This window comes from Mesoplodon densirostris, chromosome 12 (genome assembly GCF_025265405.1).
Source record: "Mesoplodon densirostris isolate mMesDen1 chromosome 12, mMesDen1 primary haplotype, whole genome shotgun sequence".
NCBI classification, from domain to species: Eukaryota; Metazoa; Chordata; class Mammalia; order Artiodactyla; family Ziphiidae; genus Mesoplodon; species Mesoplodon densirostris.
Genome location: NC_082672.1, coordinates 9,060,334 through 9,082,341, shown reverse-complemented (window position 1 = coordinate 9,082,341; position 22,008 = coordinate 9,060,334).

Here is a 22,008-nt window from a genome sequence, read left to right as displayed (position 1 = left end):
AGTTGTCATCACACACACAGACAAAAATTCTGGGGACTTCTGGTGGTCCAGCGGTTAAGACTCCACACTTCCAATGCAGGAGGTACGGGTTCAGTCCCTGGTCGGGGAACTAAGATCTGATATGCTGCATGGCACGGCCAAATAAATAAATAAATAAAAATTTAAAAAATTCTGTAAGTATGTATGGTTGGACGTTAACTAGACTTATTGTGGTGATCATTTCTCAATATATACAAATATTGAATCATTATGTTGTGCACCTGAAACTAATATAATGTTGTGTGTCGATTATACCTCAATAAAAAAAGAAATTTAATACTGGTATGATACTTTTGTCTAAAATACAATCTATAAGGTGGGCCAAAAAGTGCCTTCGGTTTTTTAAGTAAAAATAAAAGACACATTTTTCACTTTCACCAAGAACTTTATTGAACACGTATTCACCCTTTTGTTTCATTACCTTGTGCCATTTTTCAGGCAACTTCATAATTCCATCTCCCCAAAACTTATCTTTTTGAACAAAGAACTGTTCCATGTGCCTTTACAGTCTTCCAGGGAATTGAAATTTTTTCTTTTAAAAGAATTTTGTAAAGACCAAAATAAATGGAAATCTGAAGGTGCAGTGTTTGGTGAATACGGTGGAGGAATCAGAACTTCCCAGCCAAGCTGTAACAGTTTTTGCCTGGTCATCAAAGAAACATGCGGTCTTGCATTGTCCTGATGGAAGATTATGCGTTTTCTGTTGACTAATTCTGGATGCTTTTCCTCAAATGCTGCTTTCAGTTGGTGTAATTGGGAGCAGTACTTGTTGGAATTAATCGTTTGGTTTTCCGGAAGGGGCTCATCATAGAGGACTCCCTTCCAATCCCAACATATACACAACATCAACTTCTTTGGATGAAGATCGGCCTTTGGTGTCATTGGTGGTGGTTCACTTCACCTGCCCCACCATCTCTTCTGTTCTACATTGTTGTACAGTATCCACTTTTCATTGCCTGTCACAATTGGTTTTAAAAATGGAATGTTTTCATTACATTTCACTAGAGAATCACATGCAGAAATATGGTCAAGAAGGTTTCTTTCTCTTAATTTATGTGGAACCCAAACATCAAAGCAATTAACATAATCAATTTGGTGCAAATGACTTTCAATGCTCAATTTGGATATTTTGAGTATGTCGGCTATCTCGCGCGTGGTATAACATTGATTGTTCTCAGTTAATGTCTCGATTTGATTGCTATCAACCTCAACTGGTCTACCTGACTGTGGAGCATCGTCCTGCGAGAAATCTCCAGCACAAAACTTCGCAAACCACTTTTGACACTTCAGTCAGTCACAGCACCTTCTCCATACACTGCATTTGAGTTGCATTTTTACCTTTCTTGAAATAATAAAGCATAATATGCTGAATATGTTGCTTTCTTCTTCTGCCTTCAATATTAACATGGCTACACAAAAATCCACCAATTTTGATGTCTTTCTTTAAATGCACGCTGATATGACAGCTGTCACATACAATCTAACAAAATTGTTTCGAATGAAGTTAAAGACAACTAAGTGCTACTAGAGCCATCTTACAGAAAAAACCAAATGAACATTTTGGCCCACCCAATATATTCAAATTTTCCTATTGATGCCCTTTGTTTCAATCTTTTATATTTTTTCCTTATCTCAGATCCATGCAGGGTCACATCTTGCATTTAGTTGTCACATCTCTTTTAGTTTTCTTGTAATTTGAAACATTGCCTCCGCCTTTGTTTTCATAACATTGACAAATTTTGATGAGTATGAATCAGTTGTGTTACAGCTTTCTCAACTTGCGTTTGATTGATTAGAATAAAGTTACGGTTATTTGGCAGAAATACTGGATAATAACTGATGTTGTGTCCTTCTTAGTGCATCACTAAGGAGGCACAAAATTTTAGATAGTCCCACTTTTAGTGACGTTTATTTTGATCACGTGGTTAAAGCAGAATTTGCCAGATTTCTCCTATGCTCTGGTTATTTTTGAATGAGTGCCAGATGTTATGCATAAAATTTTTAGTGATAAATTGAGGTGGTGCATGATGGCATTTTCCTCCAGAGAAGATCTACTTTTGCTTTTGGCAGACAGCTGGGCTGGAGATAGATCACCTGATTTTTGTCAGAGATTGAGATGTTTCATAGCTGGGCTCCAGTCTTTTTAGAGCTGGTCTATTTTTGGTTTACCTTTCTTAGGGGTCCCAACTAAAACCCTAGAGTGTTTACAGGGGCCCTTCATCCTGGGTAGACTCAGAAGTCCAAGTTTTATTCCCCCAGCCCTTGAAGCAATCAAAAGCTCTGTTCAGCTTTTTAACCTGTCAGCTATTGCTTTTGCTTTCTGAATTGACAATTGCCTCAAGGAGAAAAGTGGTCCCAGATGTCGGGCTTACTTCTCTTGGCTTTCCACCTCTTTCATATCTTAGATCTGAAGGTACTCACTGCCTTGGGAGATCTCTGAAATCTTCAAACCTGTTTTTGTTATATTCTGTCCAGGTTTTCTAAATTGTTCTTGGTATGAGTGCTGGCCCAGAAACAACTCAGTTTTGCCAGAAGTGGAACTTCTATTACCATCATTTAAAAATGATTATTGAGCTCATTTAAATTACACAGGCTGCCTGGGAAATCCAAGGTAAGTTCACCTTATGTAACAAATGCACTTAGAAAAGTAATAGTGCATAAAAAAACAATGAAAAACTAGTATACATAAGAAGACTGAGCTTCTGAAACTGAAAATTTAAGTGAAATCTTTTTCAGGGGTAGCAAGCCCATTTTATTTGACTGCTACTACCTAATTAATAAATGCATATAAATAATGATTTTGTCTGCATACTGGAATTGCATTTTACAAGTGTGGACTGTTCTTGTACTTTTCTCATAAAGCAGAGAACCCACAATTACTTTATTATCAGATAAGAATATTTTCTTCTTCTCAACTTTAGCAGCATTAAGTTAATTGTGAGTCAGGAGAGAAAAAAAATAACCCTACTTTTTTGTGTTCTCTTAGGAGTACAGTGCCTCTACAGTATAAGATTCATAAAAGTTTAATTTGTATGTATAGTAAAACTGTTGGGTTTTCCAGAAAAATCCCCTTTTAAAGTACTTTTCATTGTCTGATCACCCAATGGAGAGTGTGGTCATGGAATGAACATAATTTTTTTTTAGTTTTCCTTCATCTCTTGTAGCTGATTATAGTCAATAACATTTTGCATTAACAATTCAGAAGGACAAAATGTGATTTTCCATTAGCATTCAGAGCCCTCCGCTGACATCATTCCCCAAGAATGTACCCTGCCACTAATGACAGGAGAAGGACAGGCAGTTGGCAGTGTTCAAACCTCAAGTCTAAAGAATGGACTGAAAACCTCATTTATATTTTTGCAATTTACTTTTGATTTCAGTTAAGAATACTAGACCCGCAACCTTCCTTACCAAAAATTTACTGACCAATTTTATTCCGTACCAGAAAAAGCAAGAACTCAAACTTCTTTTTTTAATGATACATTTATAAAATTGCTATAAAACAAAGTTATGGATTAGACTGTCTTGTTGGTAGATGAGTAACATAGATTCTATTATTTTTAACTCTGTTGAGGCTCAGAGCTTTATTACATAATTTCAGAATCTTTGGTTCCAAAGATTTAATGGTGGATGCAGTAAGCTCAGTTACCTGTGTTCCCTATACTTTAGTGCCCTGGACCCTTTAGCTAACATCACAGGTCCTCTGTCTATGTTCTCTGTGATGAAGCAGGTAACTTATACTGGTTCTTTTGTTAACCTTGCTCTGTAGATGGAACTGAATTCAATTGAATAAGCCATCTGAGGCCTCTTTCCCAGAATCTCAGAGGCTCTGCAAAGGGCTTCAGGGTTGAGCAGCATCAACCTAACTGCTCTTCTCCCAGGCTCTGCTGCATCTGCCTGATGCAGCGTCTTCGGTCTGAAAGAGTTAATGTGCTGAATTTAGCACCCCGTTCCCAGGGAGTGTTTGGTGCAGTCTTAAGTAAGTATCAGAATATTTTAGCAGGTGGTTTACAGTGTCTCTCAACACTGGTTCTTCAGTCAGTAAACTCAATGAAGCTGATGAAAGGACACTGGTGAAATACGATGCCTCCTTGCACCAGGCTCCAGGGAGGATCGGGTTGTGGGTAATGCAGTCAACATCCACAATATTTCTAAATGTCATAAAGAATGTGTGCTCCTACACCTGCTTATCTCCTAAACAGCACAGTGCTTCAAAGAACTAACCTCCTCCCCGCTTTCTAAGTGCAGTTATTTGTAAATGCTAGTTTTAGCTATTTAAACAGTATAATTTGAATTTTACAAAATATCTTTCCATTTGTTTGCCTCCAGATGGACATACTTTAAGATTACTACCAAATTAAAGCTCTCTCCGTTGTTACTTCAGTTCTTAATGCTGGACATTGGCTAAATCCCTATCTGGGCTTCTGCCTCTGGTATTGCTGTGCACCTTGGCACACTGTTCTGCAGTAAAACAAACTGAAGTAGTCTAAGCTCTGGAAAGGCAAGGACCCTGTCTGTCTTGTTCATCCTTGTATCTCGCAAACCCAGGAGCCCGATAAATGTTTGCTGAAGGAATGAATGAGTGAGGAAAAGGTATTTATTAGTGGTCTCTGACAAATTCCAAACATATTATAGAGGTACAAATGTTTTTTTTTTTTAGGATTTATATTCTCCTCTTTGCTCACCCAGGCAGCAGTTTAAAATATAAAATCAGTTTTGCTTAATTTGGAAGCTGTTGAAGCATAGTGATTCTGTTTTTTAAAAGTACTGTATTATATGTGGAACCTAAAAAAATGGTACAGATGAACCGGCTTGCAGGGCAGAAATTGAGACACAGATGTAGAGAGCAAACGTATGGACACCAAGGGGGGAAAGTGGTTGGGGGGGATGGTGCTGTGATGAATTGGGAGATTGGGATTGACATGTATACACTGATGTGTATAAAATGGATAACTAATATGAACTTGCTGTATAAAAAATAAATAAAATAAAATTCAACCCCCCCCCCAAACAAAACAAAACAAAAAAAAGTACTATATGCTGGGGACTTCCCCGGTGGTCCACTGGGTAAGACTCCACACTCCCAATGCAGGGGGCCTGGGTTCGATCCCTGGTAGAGGAACTAGATCCCGCATGCATGCCGCAACTAAGAAGTCCACATGCCGCAACTAAAAGATCCCGCATGCCACAACTAAAAGATCCCGCATGCTGCAACTAAAAGATCCCGCATGCCGCAACGAAGACCCGACTCAGCCAAAATAAATAAATAAATATTCTTTAAAAAGTACTATATGCTGCACTGAGTATGTCTTGGAACTTATGGAATAGTTTTAAGAGAACATGATATGAGGTTTACAGTCAATAAGCCATATGTCAGGATTGTCAGACCACACTGTACACGCTGTGAGGCTTTCCCACCCGGTGAGATTCATTACAGTTTATGGTAAATTATCAACTTAGAAACTCATAAACCACCTTTAATTAAATTACATTTTCAACCAAAGCAAGTTACAGGACATGAAAGCATTGTAGGAATTATATATATATTATAATAATCACACTAAATAACTGATCAATTAAAATAGATAACTTATTTAAACTTGAAGCGTTCATACTTCATTGATTTTTATTATGTGATGCTATTTTAATATTGTAATATTTGCTTTGGCCAATAGTACCTGAAAATAAATCCATGACTATGTTCTTAAAATCTATCGATAGATATCTCCTAAATTTCTGAATAAAAAGGAATAGATTTTTTTTATATAACTTTATAATATTGTTTTTACCATTCACCAAAGTAAATAAGACACAATTTGGTTATAGTCATTTTAATTATAAATAAGACAGATTTGGGGCATTTTTTTCTCCAGGGGGCTTGAACTCTTATTCACACTTCTACCTGAACACTTTACGTAGCAGGTGGCTAAGGAGTGCAGATGGGGTCAGTGATGACTATATTCCCCTCAGCACCATGTTTATGGCCTACACTCCCTCCAGCCGCTGTTCTTTGGGGGTTGGGAGGCTGGCAGGCATGGCTAGGGTCTGGCAGCAGTCCCTAATTCAGTGGCTCCAATTCTATTTTTTCTGTTAACATTGGGAAGTATATTCTGGGTCAAATGAGAATAAAGAAACCATCATTTAGGAAAGAACCCAGAGAAAAAACAATGCTTAGAGGTTTTCAACTTTTCACCCGTGAGTGTGGCTGCACATTCCACTAACTTTGGGGAGCTTTAAAAGAAATGATAGCCAGGCCCTGCACAGACCAGCTGAATCACAATTTATACTCACTGAAAAAAGTGTTGTTTGGGGTGGGGGAGGGAGTGGGATAAATTGGGAGATTGGGATTGACATATATATACACTAATATGTATAAAATAACTAATGAGAACCTGCTGTATGGCACAGGGAACTCCACTTCGCTGTACAGTAGAAACTAACGCAACACTGTTAAAACAACTATACCCCAAGTAAAAAAAAAAAAAGTTAAAAAAAGTGTTGTTTGAAAAGTACGTTTAGGTGTATCTCATAATGATCATAATGGGGCTGATGGGGTTTGCTAAATGAGGGGGGCAGAATTTTATTTATTTGTTTTCAGGAGATGTGAAAGTCAGGGTAGCAACTTTTTTTTTTTTCGTTGCAGAGCACAGGCTCCGGACGCGCAGGCTCAGCGGCCATGGCTCACGGGCCCAGCCGCTCCGCGGCATGTGGGATCTTCCCAGACCGGGGCACGAACCTGTGTCCCCTGCATCGGCAGGTGGACTCTCAACCACTGCGCCACCAGGGAAGGGAAGCCCTCAGGGTAGCAACTTTATCTGATTGTTCATCATCGTGTTCCTAGTCACAAAAAAGAGCCTGACACACAGTAGGCACTGAATAAATATTTGTTGAATAAATAAATGACACACTATGGAGACTAGCTCTGTTTTCTCCCCGTGGTTCAGCCGTGCACTCTAGACTCTTCCTTCAAACGTGCAGCTGGCTCCTCCCTGATCATCCCACTAACAAAACTGTCATCTGCTTGACAGGCGATATTTATGCCTCTTCTTATTGAATACTATCTTTTTATGTTGAGTTTTTTTTTTTGGCTGGAGGAAGGAGTAGATAGTGGTTTATATTTTTTCTGACTCACGAGTGAAAACAATAGTGTCAAAAAAAAGGGTTTCATGAAGAATCTTATTGACTAGATAAACCAACCACAAAATAGAAATGTTCACATTTTCGTTTATCCCTTCTTCCTCCATCCAAAAAATGAAAACAGATGATTCAAAATGTTGTGGTCAAAATCTTCTTGATGCAAAGGATGAAGAGTGATCTTGGATAAAGATCTGTGAAATTACATATACACAATATATAAAAATATATAAAAGTACATTGAATATAAGACAGTTCTCTCATTGAAAAAATCCAGAACCCTGACCAAACAACATGATTTTCCACGGGACCCATTTTTTTAGGACAGGAAACATGACCCTGCTGAGGGAGTCCAGTGGAAATTGTTAGCTGATATGCCCCCAATAGAAAGCAATGCATGATGATTTCTTTAAGAACTTACATGAACATTATTAAAGGAATGACTAATACTTTATACATGAATAATACTGAAGCAAATAGAACACTGTCATCTCTAGATCTACTAAAATGATTTTATAATGTATATAGGTATGCCATCTAAACATATTTCACTTATCGTGACTTTGTTAGGAATAATTTTAGCATGTACTACACGAGACATAAAAAGTATTAGAAATAACAAATTTGTGTATTGTGTATTTATGAGTCCTTTGTATAGTCTGTTCTTTTTTTGGCCACACTGCGTGGCATGTGGGATCTTAGTTCCCCAACCAGGGAAGGAACCTGTGACCCCTGCAGTGGAAGTGTGGAGTATTAACCACAGGACTGCCAGGGAAGTCCCTGTATAGTCTGTTCTTAAGGTGCTATAGACAGATTTTATTTGCCATTACATTTTAAAAATTCTCCTAAGTAGAAGAAATAAGATTTTTTTTAAATGATCAGAAGTGGATGAGTCATTTCAGGGATATTTGTTGCCGTATTAACTGAAGAATGGGGACCTGAACCTTAAACAAGTTTTAAATGGTAACTTTTCATTAAAATTGGGGGCATATTCATTTATTTACAAATACCTTTTTTTCCTAAAAAACTCACTCATAGCAACTTATTGGATACTACTAAAAAAAAAAAAAAAGAAAAAAAGAAGCACATGTTACACACATGTAAACCAAACTGTTCTCTGGTGACTTCTGGGAAGACTACACTATTTCAGTGTCATGTAAACTGTTATACCATTGTCTTCATTTATGTGGAACTAGCTCTATAACTAATTAAATCCTGTGTGCAGTATGTGAATGCAGTCACTTTTTATTTTAAAGTGATACAAACTTTCTGAGGTTCTATATGGTCTAAATATGACGAGAAAAGTAGCATCAGGGTTAATCTGAAAACCCAGATGCTGATATATCTTTTTTTAAGCAATGTCAGTTCTCTCTTCAAAGTCAGCATATAAACAGAATTGCTAGAGGCAAGCTTCCTATTTGCTAATTCACTTAGATGGTAATTGTGGAGCTAATTGTCCTTTCCCAGCTTAGTAGGAGGGGCCTCTGGAGCCAGCCTGCTGGGTGTGAACCCTGGCCCTGCCTCTGAGTAGTTATGTGACCTGGGGACAAATTACTCAGCTTCAGTAGTCTTAGCTCCCCCTGTATCAGGGGGGATAATGACAGTGCTCACTGTATCTGGGGCAGCTGGGGGGCTGCAGTGCCACGCTGAGTGCAGGGAGCTTAGCATGGCTCTACGTCTTAGCCACTTAGCTATTACTCTCCACACTGACAAAGCCTCACATGCTTTTGGCTTTTTTTTTTTTTTTTTCCTGGGCACTTGGCACCCTTAAATGTCTGTTACAAATGTCTGTGACTGCAGCGGCCAGGGGTCTTATCACATTTGATGCTGTGGCTGGAGTCCCATTGCACTGCTCGTCCAAGCCCTGCAAAAAAGGTTCCTTGGAGGATGTGCAGGAGGCTTGAGGGAGATGACATTGGTATTGACTTTAAAAGTGGGCATTTGAGGGAGGGCCACAAATGAAAATGGTGGAGGATTTTTGACACAATCTTTTACATCCATCACTGCCTGTGAGAAGTAAACAGGAGTGAGCATGATGCCGTCATGAGACTTTACATAGATCTAGTCGAGGCCCTCACTGGACAAGTGAAGAAAGTGAAATGAGAGAGCTGAAGGGCTTTCCCCCTTCCATAGCCACCAAGCAGGGGCCAGGACAAGAGTCCAGTGCTCCTGACGGGGCCTCACACTGCTCATTTATTCAACAGACACCCACCGAGCACCCCCTTGCTGTGTGCAAGGCTGTGTGGGATAGCAACTGGGGATAGCACAGGGAGCAACCACTGCCCTGGTGCTTACATCCAGTATTTTCTACATTATAAAGGGTCAAGTTCTTGCATAGTAATTGAACTTGGAAAAAGAAAAGCCAACATATGAATCTGAAAAAATATGAAAAGTAAAACAACAAGGGTTTCTAATATTGTACATGCACAAAATTCTCCTGGAGTGGACTTGCTGGTGGCAATCACTATGCCATCAATAACAACACGACAGTAGGCGTGTCAATTATTAGTGCAGTCCAGAGCATAGGTCTGTTTTCTATTATTTTTGTTTTTAGACAGTTTATGAAAGTAATCCCTGAAGTTTTAGGAATTTTGACAATTCACTCATCTGACTTTAAAGTCCTCTCTTCCACTAAGAATGTTTATTGAGCATATTAGTTTCCTATTGCTGCTATAACAAATGACCACTTCGTGACTTTGGAACAGCACATGTTTACTGTCTTACAGTTCTGGAGGTCAGAAGCCCGAAATTAGTTTCAGTTGGCTAAAACTGAGGTGTCAGCAGGGCTCTTTCCTTCTGGAGGCTCCAGAGGAGAATATATTTCTCTGCTTTTTCCAGCTTTTAGAGGCTGCCCACAACCCCTGGCTTGTGGCTGCACATCACTACAACCTCTGCTGCCACTGCCACATCACCTTCTCTGACTCTGACCCTCCTGCTTTCCTCTTATAAGGACCCTTGTGATTACATTGGGCCCAGCTAGATAATCCAGGATAATCTCCCCATCTCAAGATCCTTAACTTAGTCACATCTACAAAGTCCTTTTTGCCATGAAAGGTAACATATTTACAGTGTCTGGGGATTAGGATGTGGACATCTTCGGGGAACCATTATTCAGCTTATCACTTCCAGCATTTCTTTTTTGCGGGGAGGTGTGGTAGCAAATTCTAATGCACAACTATGCCACGAATGATGAAATGTGGTACTGTGTTAAATAAATCATAAAAAGAACTGCTGACAACTTATATCAGAAACTAATTAGTCACGTTTTGATACTCATTTTAGAGAATGAAGTATTTTTAAAGTATCCTATTATGACTGAATATTAACTTTTGGTCTAGAAATGTGAAAAATTCAGGTATGGTTTTCTTAGATGAAGTTGAGGAATATCTAGAGTCTGTATAAAGTGTGATTTTTACAAGTTTATTTAAATTTTTTTTTTTTTTTTTTTTTTTTTTTTTTTTGCGGTACGTGGGCCTCTCACTGTTGTGGCCTGTCCCGTTGCGGAGCACAGGCTCTGAACGCGCAGGCTCAGCGGCCATGGCTCACGGGCCCAGCCTCTCCGCGGCATGTGGGATCTTCCCGGACCGGGGCACAAACCCACGCCCCCTGCATCGGCAGGCGGACCCTCAACCACTGCGCCACCAGGGAAGCCCAAGTTTAATTAATTTTAAATTAAGATGAAAGGCTGCCTAAAGGAATCCTACAATGATTTTTTTAGAAGCTAAATCCAACTTTCTATTCCACTGTCCCATTTCTTCAGGTTTCCTCCAGGTTTTCTGTCGTATCGTCTGTTCCTCTCGCTGCCTCCTCTTCCTTCCTCCTGTCCATCGACTGCATTCTACAACTATCACCCTGTGAATTTCTCTCCTCTTTCACTCTCCAAGATCTCATTCACTCTTCCACTTTCAGTCACCACCTTTATGAGATGGTGCCCCCAAACCAACCCAGTTTCCCCGGCCCAGACTCTTCTTTGTCACCCCAACAGCTTATTTGCATATACCTCCACGAGGGTGTTTCCCCACAACCTGAACAGGTTCCGAATCACAGCCACCCTGCTCCTTCCCTGCAAACCAGCAGTTCCTTTCAGTCCTGTTTCTGTCACAGGCACTTCCACTATCTTCTCGTCTTTCACCGTCTCTACTCAGAAGCCAGGTAGGTTCCTAAAGGCTGTTCCCATGTCTCTTGATACTAGAGTGGGAGCTTCATGAGGCTTCTGGTCTGTTTTGATCACTGCTGGAACCTCAGTGTCTAGAATAGTAGTTCCTAGCACATAGCAAGCATGCAGTGTGTATTTATTGCACAAGTGGCTGCCGGCTCAATCTGTTGGTGACATATTTTTGCTTCGGCACACAAATTTAAAAAATCTATTGCAAGAGATAATAAGAACAAACACCTGTGGATCATTTTTGAAACTACAAAGCCATTTGACATTTACCTATTTTATTTTTTACAGAAGTCTTGTGATGAGGCTGAGGGAATATATTGTTAAATCTCCATTTTAGAAATGTGAAAACTGAGACTCAGTGAGCAATTAATTAGTCCAATTTCTTCACCTGAATTTGACTTCACCTTCTCTTAAATTCTTAACTTACAGACTTTGCTTCATCTATAATTTCTCATCTTTGGCTCTCATAACTGTCCCTTGCTTTCATTTTCCACCCTCTCAATACCTTACTGTCTCTTGTCTGGACAACTGGGATTGTACCTTCCTGTTTCCAATCATACCAAAAATCTATTTTAAAGTTCTGCTAGAGTTATCTTCAAAATACAAATCTGAGGTCATTCCTTTCTTAAAAACTACTATTGCCCTCTCCTGCCCTCCCAGAAGATTTTATCCTTGACCAGACATCATAATACAGAAGCCAGAATGAAACAGTTTTCACAATCCAGACTGAAGAGCAGAGAAAAATTAATTTGGTCTACACAATTTTCAATTGGCCTTCAGGAAGTAGGTAGTATGATTTCAATCTTTTGAAAGTACTATGTAATTTCTCAGCATAATTCTTTAAAAGAGGCACACTTCAAATACCATTCCCTTAGTAGTTTATAGTTTACAAGCTTACTTCAGGAAACAAGAAAAATCTCAGATAAACAACTTAACCTTATACCTAAAGCAACTAGAGAAAGGAGAACAAACAAAACCCAAGGTTAGTAGTAGGAAAGAAATCATATAGATCAGAGCAGAAATAATTGAAATAGAGACAGGAAAAACAATAGAAAAGGTCAGTGAAACTAAAAGCTGGTGCTTTGAAAAAAATGAACAAAATTGATAAACCTTTAGTCAGACTCATCAAGAAGAAAAGGGAGAGGAGCCAGATCAATAAAATTAGAAATGAAAAAGGAGACGTTACGACTGACATGACAGAAATACAAAGGATCATAGGAGACTATTATGAACAACTCTATGCCTATAAAATGGACAGCTTAGAAGAAACGGACAAATTCTTAGGAAGGTACAATCTCCCAAGACTGAACCAGGAAGAAACAGAAAATATGAACAGACCAGTTACCAGTAATGAAATTTAATCAGTAATTTAAAAACTCCCAACAAACAAAAGTCCAGGACCAAATGGCTTCGTGGGTGAATTCTACAAAACTAAACTCTTCTCTAAATGAGAAGAGTTAACACCTATCCTGAAACTATTTCAAAAATTTGCAGAGGAAGGAGTACTTCTGAACTTTTTCTATGAGGCCAGCACCCCTTTAATACCAAATCCAGACAGAGATATCACACGTAGCATTCCCTTATATGTGTATAGAGGTATTAATGTAACAACAGCAAATATATCTATCTATAAGATGTAGTCCATTTAGTTCTGGTGTGTCAGGCTAAAGGCAATAGTTCTTATTCAGTAGTGTTCTTATATTAAAAATTAACATTCATCACACACACATTATGTGCTAGAATGGTCTTGGATGACTCATCAGGCTGAGCCACCTACTAAATAATAACTCCTAGGCCTCGTGGAAATAAGACTCAAATGTTTTATTACTTCAGAGTCTGAAGTGAAGCTCTAGAGCAGCAGACTAACAGTAGCGGGGTCACAGCATTCCTTGATGCAACATGAGCACACCGACGCCGAGTTCTCCCGACGTTACTGCCTGCCAAGGCCAGCGTGGCCTGTCCTGTCTCCTCTGAACTCACTGGGTTCAGCTGTCAAGGAATTTAAGCTTTATAGGAGAGCCGTTTATTTAGTTCTACTAGTTTATATTTAAAAACTCCATTCTCATTTTCTGATAGATTTTTTAAAAACAGATAACTGGATATAGTAGTTTGAAGGTAAATATTGAGAACCCTCTTAACTAAATTGATTCAGTTCAGCATTGTGCAAAATGCTATGTATTCCTGTTACTTTGGTAAACTTTTAAACTTCTAAGGACTCTTCCTAAAAGGAATGAGAATAAAAGATGTGAAGTCATTACCCGATATGTTCTATGGATGACAGTGGCTTCGCTTACAATTCAGGGACCTGCTGAAACCCTGCGGGCTGCCAAAGTATTCAGCTTTACCAGGGCAAGATCACAACCTGGCTGTATGTCTGCTTAGAAACTCAATGCTCTGTAAACATGTGTGTTTGCATTCCCTTTGTGTTATGCTTAGAGAAAGATAAATGATTGTGGAATAGAACAAAAGAATCTGTACAGGGTGGCAATGTCGAGAAGTTGACCTTCATGGCATTTAATGAATACACTGTACTCCTACACAACATGGCGGCACAGGCCTGAGCAAGCTGTACTTGAGGCAGGGCAGGCAGAACACGACTGCATTCTTCCCCCACTGGCTCGTTAAGCCCACTCTGTGGACTTGTTTCTCCTTGCTTCTTGGATGAAATCTTGGGCAGATTCTAGAGCTTTTCTGGTCACTCTTAAGGTACTTAAACCTCCAGTTTAATAATTGAGTCTAACGCAGTGCAAGAGTCAAAATCCGGACTCTCATCCAACCGGAAGCGCCTCCCCTTCCGGGACTCAGCCAGCTTCAGGTTTGCTGGTCTGCGGTGGGGTGGCAGAGGCCTGGGGGTGGTGTGTCGGGCCCTTCCTCCTTTTCTCCCCCAGTCTTCCCAACTTGCTGTGAACGCCTGTTTCTGACCCCTCCGAGCCCGGGCCAGGGAGCGGGAGACCCCACCAAGGTGGGCAGCTGTGCTCCGCCATCAGGGCCCTCTGGACGGTGGATGTGAGGGCTTGCCTCTTGCTCTCACACTGCCTGAAGAAGTGGGCTCTGCCATCAGCCGCTGGGGTGGCTCTGAGGCCCACCCGGGGCTCCGGCCAGCACTTTCGCCTGCCAGATGCTCAAGTCACCGAGCTGTTGGTCAGTGGGTCGGGCAGGAACAAGGGGCATGGTAGGTCCTGCCCTAAAATGTCCTGAGGGGAGTCTGAATGCTCCTGTCCAGCAGCTTGTCACTTATGACATGCTGTGTAAATCCATTCTTTATTATTTGGTGATACTTCTTAAAAGTTTGCTATAAACCCTTCAACGGCAATTAACTCCAACTCCAGGGACTGTAGGTCGAACTCCTGAGTGGTCCCCGGGAAGCCTCTTTCCCACCTAGAAACTGCACAGCACCCCAGTCACCCCCAAAGGACCCCCACTCTGGGGTACTTGGCTCCCTGCAGCTCCTCGGGGCCCTGCTCCAAGCGCCCCTGCCCCCCAGGCAGTAGTCCCTGCACCTCCTGCCTCTTTCTCAGCGGCCTCGGCGCAACCCCTGAGAACGGAGTCCAGTTTACCACCCTGTGGCATGACTGCATTACAGAGAACACAGAAACTCAACCAAGAGGCAGTTAATAAGTTTACCTTTAAAGCACTGAGTAACTTAGTTTTATCCAACAAGGTAACTAACAAAAATGAGTCACTGATTAACTTAATTGTCAAAATTACTTTTGAAACGAGTTTTTTTTTAGGTGATGTTAGTAACAGCATCCGAAATAGTGTATCTTATTGATTCATCTTATTAAAAAAGTGATCAGATACTAGAAATTTAGGAAAAACCAAAGTCATAAGAAAGCATGAAAATTGGTTGACACAAAAATATTACTAGGTATATGAAAAAGTAAACAAGGCGTTGGTCATTTGGGCAAGCACTGTTCATACACTACAAGTGTGAATGTATGAGTTGAGGTGAATTATAAGAATGGGTACTGGCAAACCAAGGGGTCAGAAAAATACAGAAAACAATTAAATGAAGTGAGCTTGATGTAACAGCTTTGTTGAAGTTTAAGCCAGACGAATGTTGGCTAATCCTTCCTTGGTTTTGTTCACGTGGTGGACATTTGTTGATGCCCACGATGTGGATCCGAAAATTCAAATGTAAAGCATATCTTTGTCCTCAGGGAGCTCACAGTCTAGTGGTAGAAACTGGCTGATGAACAGTGATAACACCACGTGATGGGGGCTGAATCTCAGGTAACATAGTGCCAGCAATGGACCTTTGGCCCTGGGGCTGAGCAGGCCATGCTCAGTCTGCCAGGATGACAGGGATGCCACTGGAGAATGCTTGAGAGCAACACTGCTGACCTCAGAGAGCCCATCCTCATGGCATCGCTGTGCCCACTGCTGGGGAGAATGGCCACTGACCAACTGATCCCTGTGACTACGCGTGACACTTATCCAGAGCAGCCGTCCCCCGGCCCCAGTGTGAGTGAGCAACCTTCCTGGGATGGTGGAATATTCCGGTGGAATATAGGAGACACCACAATTGCTCAAGTGGCTTCATTCTTGGCTGGGGGTAACAGCTGACAACAGTGATACCGATCTGTTAGCTGTGCTTAGACAAAGATCCAGTGAGGTTTTCCAAGGCATAAAGACCCAGCAGGTTGGCCTGCTTCCTTGGCCAGGGTGATTCTAGATAAGAGGCTCACTCCTGACATTCTGCTGGCTGCCTAAGGGTGTGCCTGTCTGCCCACTGGCCAAGCGTCGTGTTGAATATGGATCAACACCAGCAGTGAGTTAGAACAGTCATTCTCCCACATGTAAGAATGAGAAGGATGCTTGTTTACGATGCTCCAGGGAACATCCTGGACAGGACTGGCTACATTAGTTTGTGGGTGCAGTGCAAAATAAAAACGTGGCACCTCTGTGCAAAAACTATTAAACATTTCAAGATGGTGACAACAGGGCATTAAATCAAGCTCGAGCCCCTATAAAAGCCCCTATAAAAAGGTGCCACACCCATGATGCTGGTTCTGATCTTGTGACCTCTTTTCTTGCCTGGATCTGGATCTTAGGGCCTCTAGTCTGTTCTGCAATGCCTCTTTAGAGTATGTCAAGGACTGGTCTCTCAGTCCTCATGAGTGAAATGGTATGAGATGCTGATGGAACAAGGAATGAGGCAGCTTTTGGATTCAGGAAGGTGAACCGAGGTAGGGGTCAACCTATCCAGGACTCCACCTCTGCAGAATTGGCTTTTCAGAGACGGAGTTGGCTTTCCATGGAACAGGACCACTGGGATCTTCGATCTGCGCTAAGGAAACTGGCCATAGCTGAGTGCTTAGGGCAGTACAGTCAGTCCTGATGGAATGCTGAGTGGCAGATCAGAGCTGGAAATCACGGATATACCACGTTATACAGCTGCAACTCTAAGGCCTGGATCCCAGACCCTGATCATGCTAGGGGAGGGCCTAATACTTACCCTATTATGCAACTGATCAGATGCATGTCGTAACACAGGGCTGAGGTTTCTCTCCTGGAGTCTAATTCCAGCTCTGCTCAATCCCTGTCAGCTACCCCAGATTGTGATGGAGAATGGGGAAACTCTGCACTTCACTACTCCTGTTTCTAAGTTTTCCTCCCATAAGTACTATTCAGGCTGCTATGTGTGCTGCCAGAACGCTACAGTCCTAAGGCAGGCTTCATGAAGTGGGGACACTTTAGCTGAGTATTTAAGGATGAGAAGTTTGCTAAACAGGCAAATGGTGTGTGTGTATGTGTGTGCATATGTGTGTATGTGTGTGTGTGTGGCAGTGGTTGGGGGAGGTTTATAGGCAAGAGGAACAACACGTGCAAAAGCAGAGAAGCAAGCCAGAGGAAATAAAAATCAGGAAATCATTAGTAATTTGATTTGGTGAGAACAAAGGGTTATGTGTGTGAGAGTCATGGGAAATGTGCCTGGAAAGATAGGAAGAGGCCAGATCACAGAGGGCCTGCATGTCCTATTAAGGAGTTTGGACTTTATACTTTGTACACGATGGTTAAGACAATGAAGGATTTTCAGGAGGAGAGTGACACAATCAGATCTAAAGTTCTGATGGATTGCCAGAGTAGAAGTGAGAGGATGGTAAGACTGGAGGCAGGTGGTTGCAATGGTCTAGAAGAAAATGACGGGAGAGGAAACACTGTCGAGTTGAATGACTGCACATGTGATTAAGCCAAAGAGACCCTGAAGCCACAGGATTGTGGAGCCACAAGACAGGAACAGCCTGGATATTTGATTTATTTTTTTGTAAGGGAGGTCCTCGGGAGAGTCACCATCTCAGGAACATCTGAACTGGGTTTTACATAAGAATAATATAAAGTTTTATTGTGTTTTAGCCATTGAGATTTTTGGATTTCTTTTTAAGTATTTCAGCTTTTAGCCTATGTTGATGTATAGAAGTAAGGAAATCAATGGTGGGTAGTACCATTAATTCAATATAGTGAAGACAGAAAGGAACCAATTCAGAAGATGATGATGAATTTGTTTAACTATGTCTTGAATTTGAGAGGCCAGTGTGAGAGCAAAATGGAACTTGTAAAGAAACAATTCTCTATGAGTTTCTGTGCATCTTGATAGCAAGTCATGGACTGCCCTTTGTTTCAGGTTATCTTTTCAGGGATGTTTAGATAGCAAATAACCTTTGAAGAAAACCTGAGCAACAGTTTTTTTTTTTTTTTTTTAATGTGGACTGTTCTTAAAGTCTTTATTGATTTTGTTACAATATTGCTTCTCTTTTATGGTTTGGGGTTTTGGCCACAGGGCATGTGGGATCTTAGCTCCCCAACCAGGGATCAAACCCGCACCCCCTGCATTGGAAGGTGAAGTCCTAACCACTGAACTACCAGGGAAGTCCCAAAACACTTGAACAACTTTTGAAGAAAAGAATAGTGTCTCCCTCTGGAGCAAAAAGCAGGCATGCTTGCTGCTCACTATAAATGACTGGAGTTCTCTAAGCTCGCACTCCTCTCCCATAAGGCCACTCACTGCATGTGCAAGTTCCATCTGGCCTTCATTTTGCCTTGTGGGAACTAGGGCTCCATAGTTATGGACAGAGATGGTTAGAGATGTGGATTTGGAGCTTAGGCCCGAGGTCTCATCAGAGTGTAGGTGGGTTGAGGTCGTGGGTGCTGATGAGATTACCTGGGATTGGGCGAGTAGAAGCACTAAGTGAGAGATGAGAGGGAAGAGAACCTTGAAGAACACCGACTGCTAGCAGAGGAAGGAAGGGAGAAGACCACATGGGACAGACCAAGACAGGGACACATGAGAATTAGCTTCAGCTTCACACAGGAGGGCTTAGGAATGTTAATTACTGTGAAAGTCAGCGAGATAAGCAAGTCTGTATCTGAAACTTGAGAAATCACTGGAGACTTTAGGATGCCCAGTTTCAGGGGAGTGATGAAGACAAAATCCAGGTTACCGTGGGTTTGAAAACAGTAGGAGGTAAGAATGGGAGGACAAGTGCAGTCCCTGTTTCAAGAAGTGGGTGTGAAGGAAAGGAGAGAGAGGATTGATTATACTAGTGAGGTGTCTAAGGTTTGGAAAAGTGCCTCTGATTTGATTTTTATATACATATATATATAAAATACACACACACACACACACACACACACAGACCCATGGCTATACCTTATCCTTATATCCAAGCTTTTCCAGCCTGGCTCTAATTTACTTTCCTTTTTTCTTTTTTTTTGGTGTGGCTTGGAGGATCTTAGTTCCCTGACCAGGGATTTGAACCTGCGTTCTCGGCAGTGAAAGCACGGAGTCCTAACCACTGGACAGCCAGGGAATTCCCTCCAATTTACTTTTCTAAGCCAATTTCATACTGGTTCCCACCATGAAATGTTAGTGTAAGTCTAATAGGTTTACTAACCCCATACTTCCTTCCCAAGTATTTTGCTTATTCCTACCTTAATGCCCATACACACCCTAACCATTGTTCAAGGCCCTGTTAAAATCTCCCCCTCTTCATGAAAGGTTTCCCTGTTTCTCAGCAGTCCACATTGATCTCTCCTCCCACTAGCACTGCAGGCTCTGGTCTCTATCTCTCTTCTGGCATTTCGTATTTCCAGATGTGTCTCAGACCTTACAGCCCAAATAGATGGGAGGCACCACAGTATAGGGAGTGGAGAGCCTGGGCTTGAGGATCAGGCAGAACTGGAATCAGGTACTGGCTCTGCTGTGAACGAGCAGGCCAGCCATAGGCAAGTCCCCTAAGTTCTCACAGTCTCAGTTTCCTCTGATGTAAAATGGGAATTCTTATCTTACAGGACTGTTGTGATAATTAAATGGATGCATGCAAAAAGGCTTGATATGGTGCCTGGCATATATTAAATATGCAATTTTGTTCTCATAGGTACTCATAAACCTTTGCTGAGTAAACATTTAATTATTTATTATCAAGGACAATTTTTATAATTTTTGCTTTAAACAGCTATAAGACTTATACTGTATAAAGAATTTAAAAGTGGAAAAAGCAAAAAGAAGAAAATCATCTTTTGCATGTCTCGATATTTATCCTTTCTCATCCTCTTTATTATTTTTTGAGGACCCAACTTTCTATCTGGTACCATTTCCCTTCAGCCTGAAGAACTTCTGTTAGCATTTCTTGAAATGTAGGTTTCTTGGTGATAAATTCTGTTTTCTTTGGTCTGAAAATGTCTTTATTTCACCTTTATTCTTGAAGGGTATATATTTCCAGGTCAATTGTTTCTTTCACACTTTAAAGATGTTGGTCCATTCTCTTCTGGCCTGAATAGTTTCTGATTTAAACTCACTTGTAAATCAAATCATTTTTCCCCAGTATGTAATGTGTCATTTTCCTCTTATGACTTTCAACATTTGCTATTTATTTTTGGCTTTCAACAGTCTGACTATGATGTACCCTGGTGTGAAATTTTTCCTGTTTATTCTGCTTGGTGTTCACTGACCATCTGATATCTTTCACTTTTTTCTCTGTTCTTCACACTGAATAATTTCTATTGATTTCTCTTCAAGTATACTATTTATTCTGTCATCTCCACTTGTCTGATAAGTCCATCCAATAATTTAAAAACTTCAGAAATTGTATTTTTCAGTTCTAGAATGTCATTTTGTTCTTTCTTTAATCATTTCTACTTTTCTCCTGGTATTTCTTAGTATTTACTTATTGAAAGCATATTTTATTTTACTTCATTGAAGAAGATAGCTGTTTAAAATCACTGTCTTCTAGTCCTAGTATCTGGAATATCCTGGTGTTGGACTCAGCTGATTTTCTTTTACCTTGAGAATGTGTTCCATTCTCTTGGTTCTTTATATGACAAGTAGATATTGACTGTATCCCAGTAATGATAAATATTAAATTGGGGAAATTCTGGATTCTGTTATTTTTCTCACATGATTGTTTCTTTTGTTTAAGCAGGCAACTATCTTGTCTGTGCTTGAATTGTAAAATCTATTTTTTGGGTGACGGTTCCAGTCTCAGTTCAGATATTTTGTCCTTGGATGAGCTGCTCAGTTTGGTTTATATATACATGGTCCTGGGGTCACTCAGATGTGAGTAGACACATTTGGTGGAACCCTTTCTTGTTCTTTCCCTTCCAACATTCCTCTACTCTCTTCAGTGGCCATGATTCTCTGGCCAAAGAGATTGTTGTTTTCAATTAGCACCTCCTCCAAGACCATGTATTACTCATGGACCACATTTAACCCCAGAATAGAAGCCATAAAACAGGGAACTTACTTTGTGCAGCTCCCTCCTCTCCTACTCTGAGCTTGTCCTTTCCACCAAATTCTTTCTGCTCTGTTCACTCTCCAATTCATTGAGATAGTTGCTTTTTGTATTATGTCTAGGGCTTACAGTTGCTTTCTGTGGGGAGTTCTCCAGTCAGGTCTTATTCTGTCATTACTGGAGGTTGAGATTCCTCTTTGCCTTTTAGCTTAAAGGTGATTTATTTCAAGAAGGTAAACATACAACATCCAAATTACACTGACCTTGAAGGGAGGGTAAAAAGCTGGGGCAATCTTTCTGGAAAGCAGTTAACATCAATATGTATTGAACCTAAAGTTCTTCAAGGACCAACAGTAGGACATCATTAAACCAACAGTAGGATATCATTAAACCAGTAATTGCACTTTAGGTACTGTTTGTAAAGAATACTGAATAAAGTGTGAAATGCAAAAGAGATTAAATGATAACAGCAGAAAATGAAACTATATTCAACATGATCCCAATTTGGTGGAATTATAAACATACACATTCATGTTAAAAAAAAAAAAGACTGGAAGAAAATATTATAGGTGATAACTCCTGTTAGCTTTTGGTGGTGAGATTATAGGTGATCTTTTTCCTTTTTAATAATATTTAATAACTTCCAAATAGTCTCAATGAAATAAAATAATGGAATAAACAACAATAAAATTACTTTTTAAAAGTTTATAGACGCTTGGACAACCTAGAAGAAATGGATAAGTTTCTAGAAACACACTATCTCTTAGACTGAATCAGGAGGAAACAGACAATCTGAACAGACTGATCACTAGTAGTGAAATTGAATTAGTAATTTAGAAACTCCCAGCAAACAAAAGTCCAGAACTGGATGGCTTCACAGAGGAATTCTACCAAACATATAAAGAAGAGCTAATATCTATCCTTCTCAAACTATTCAAA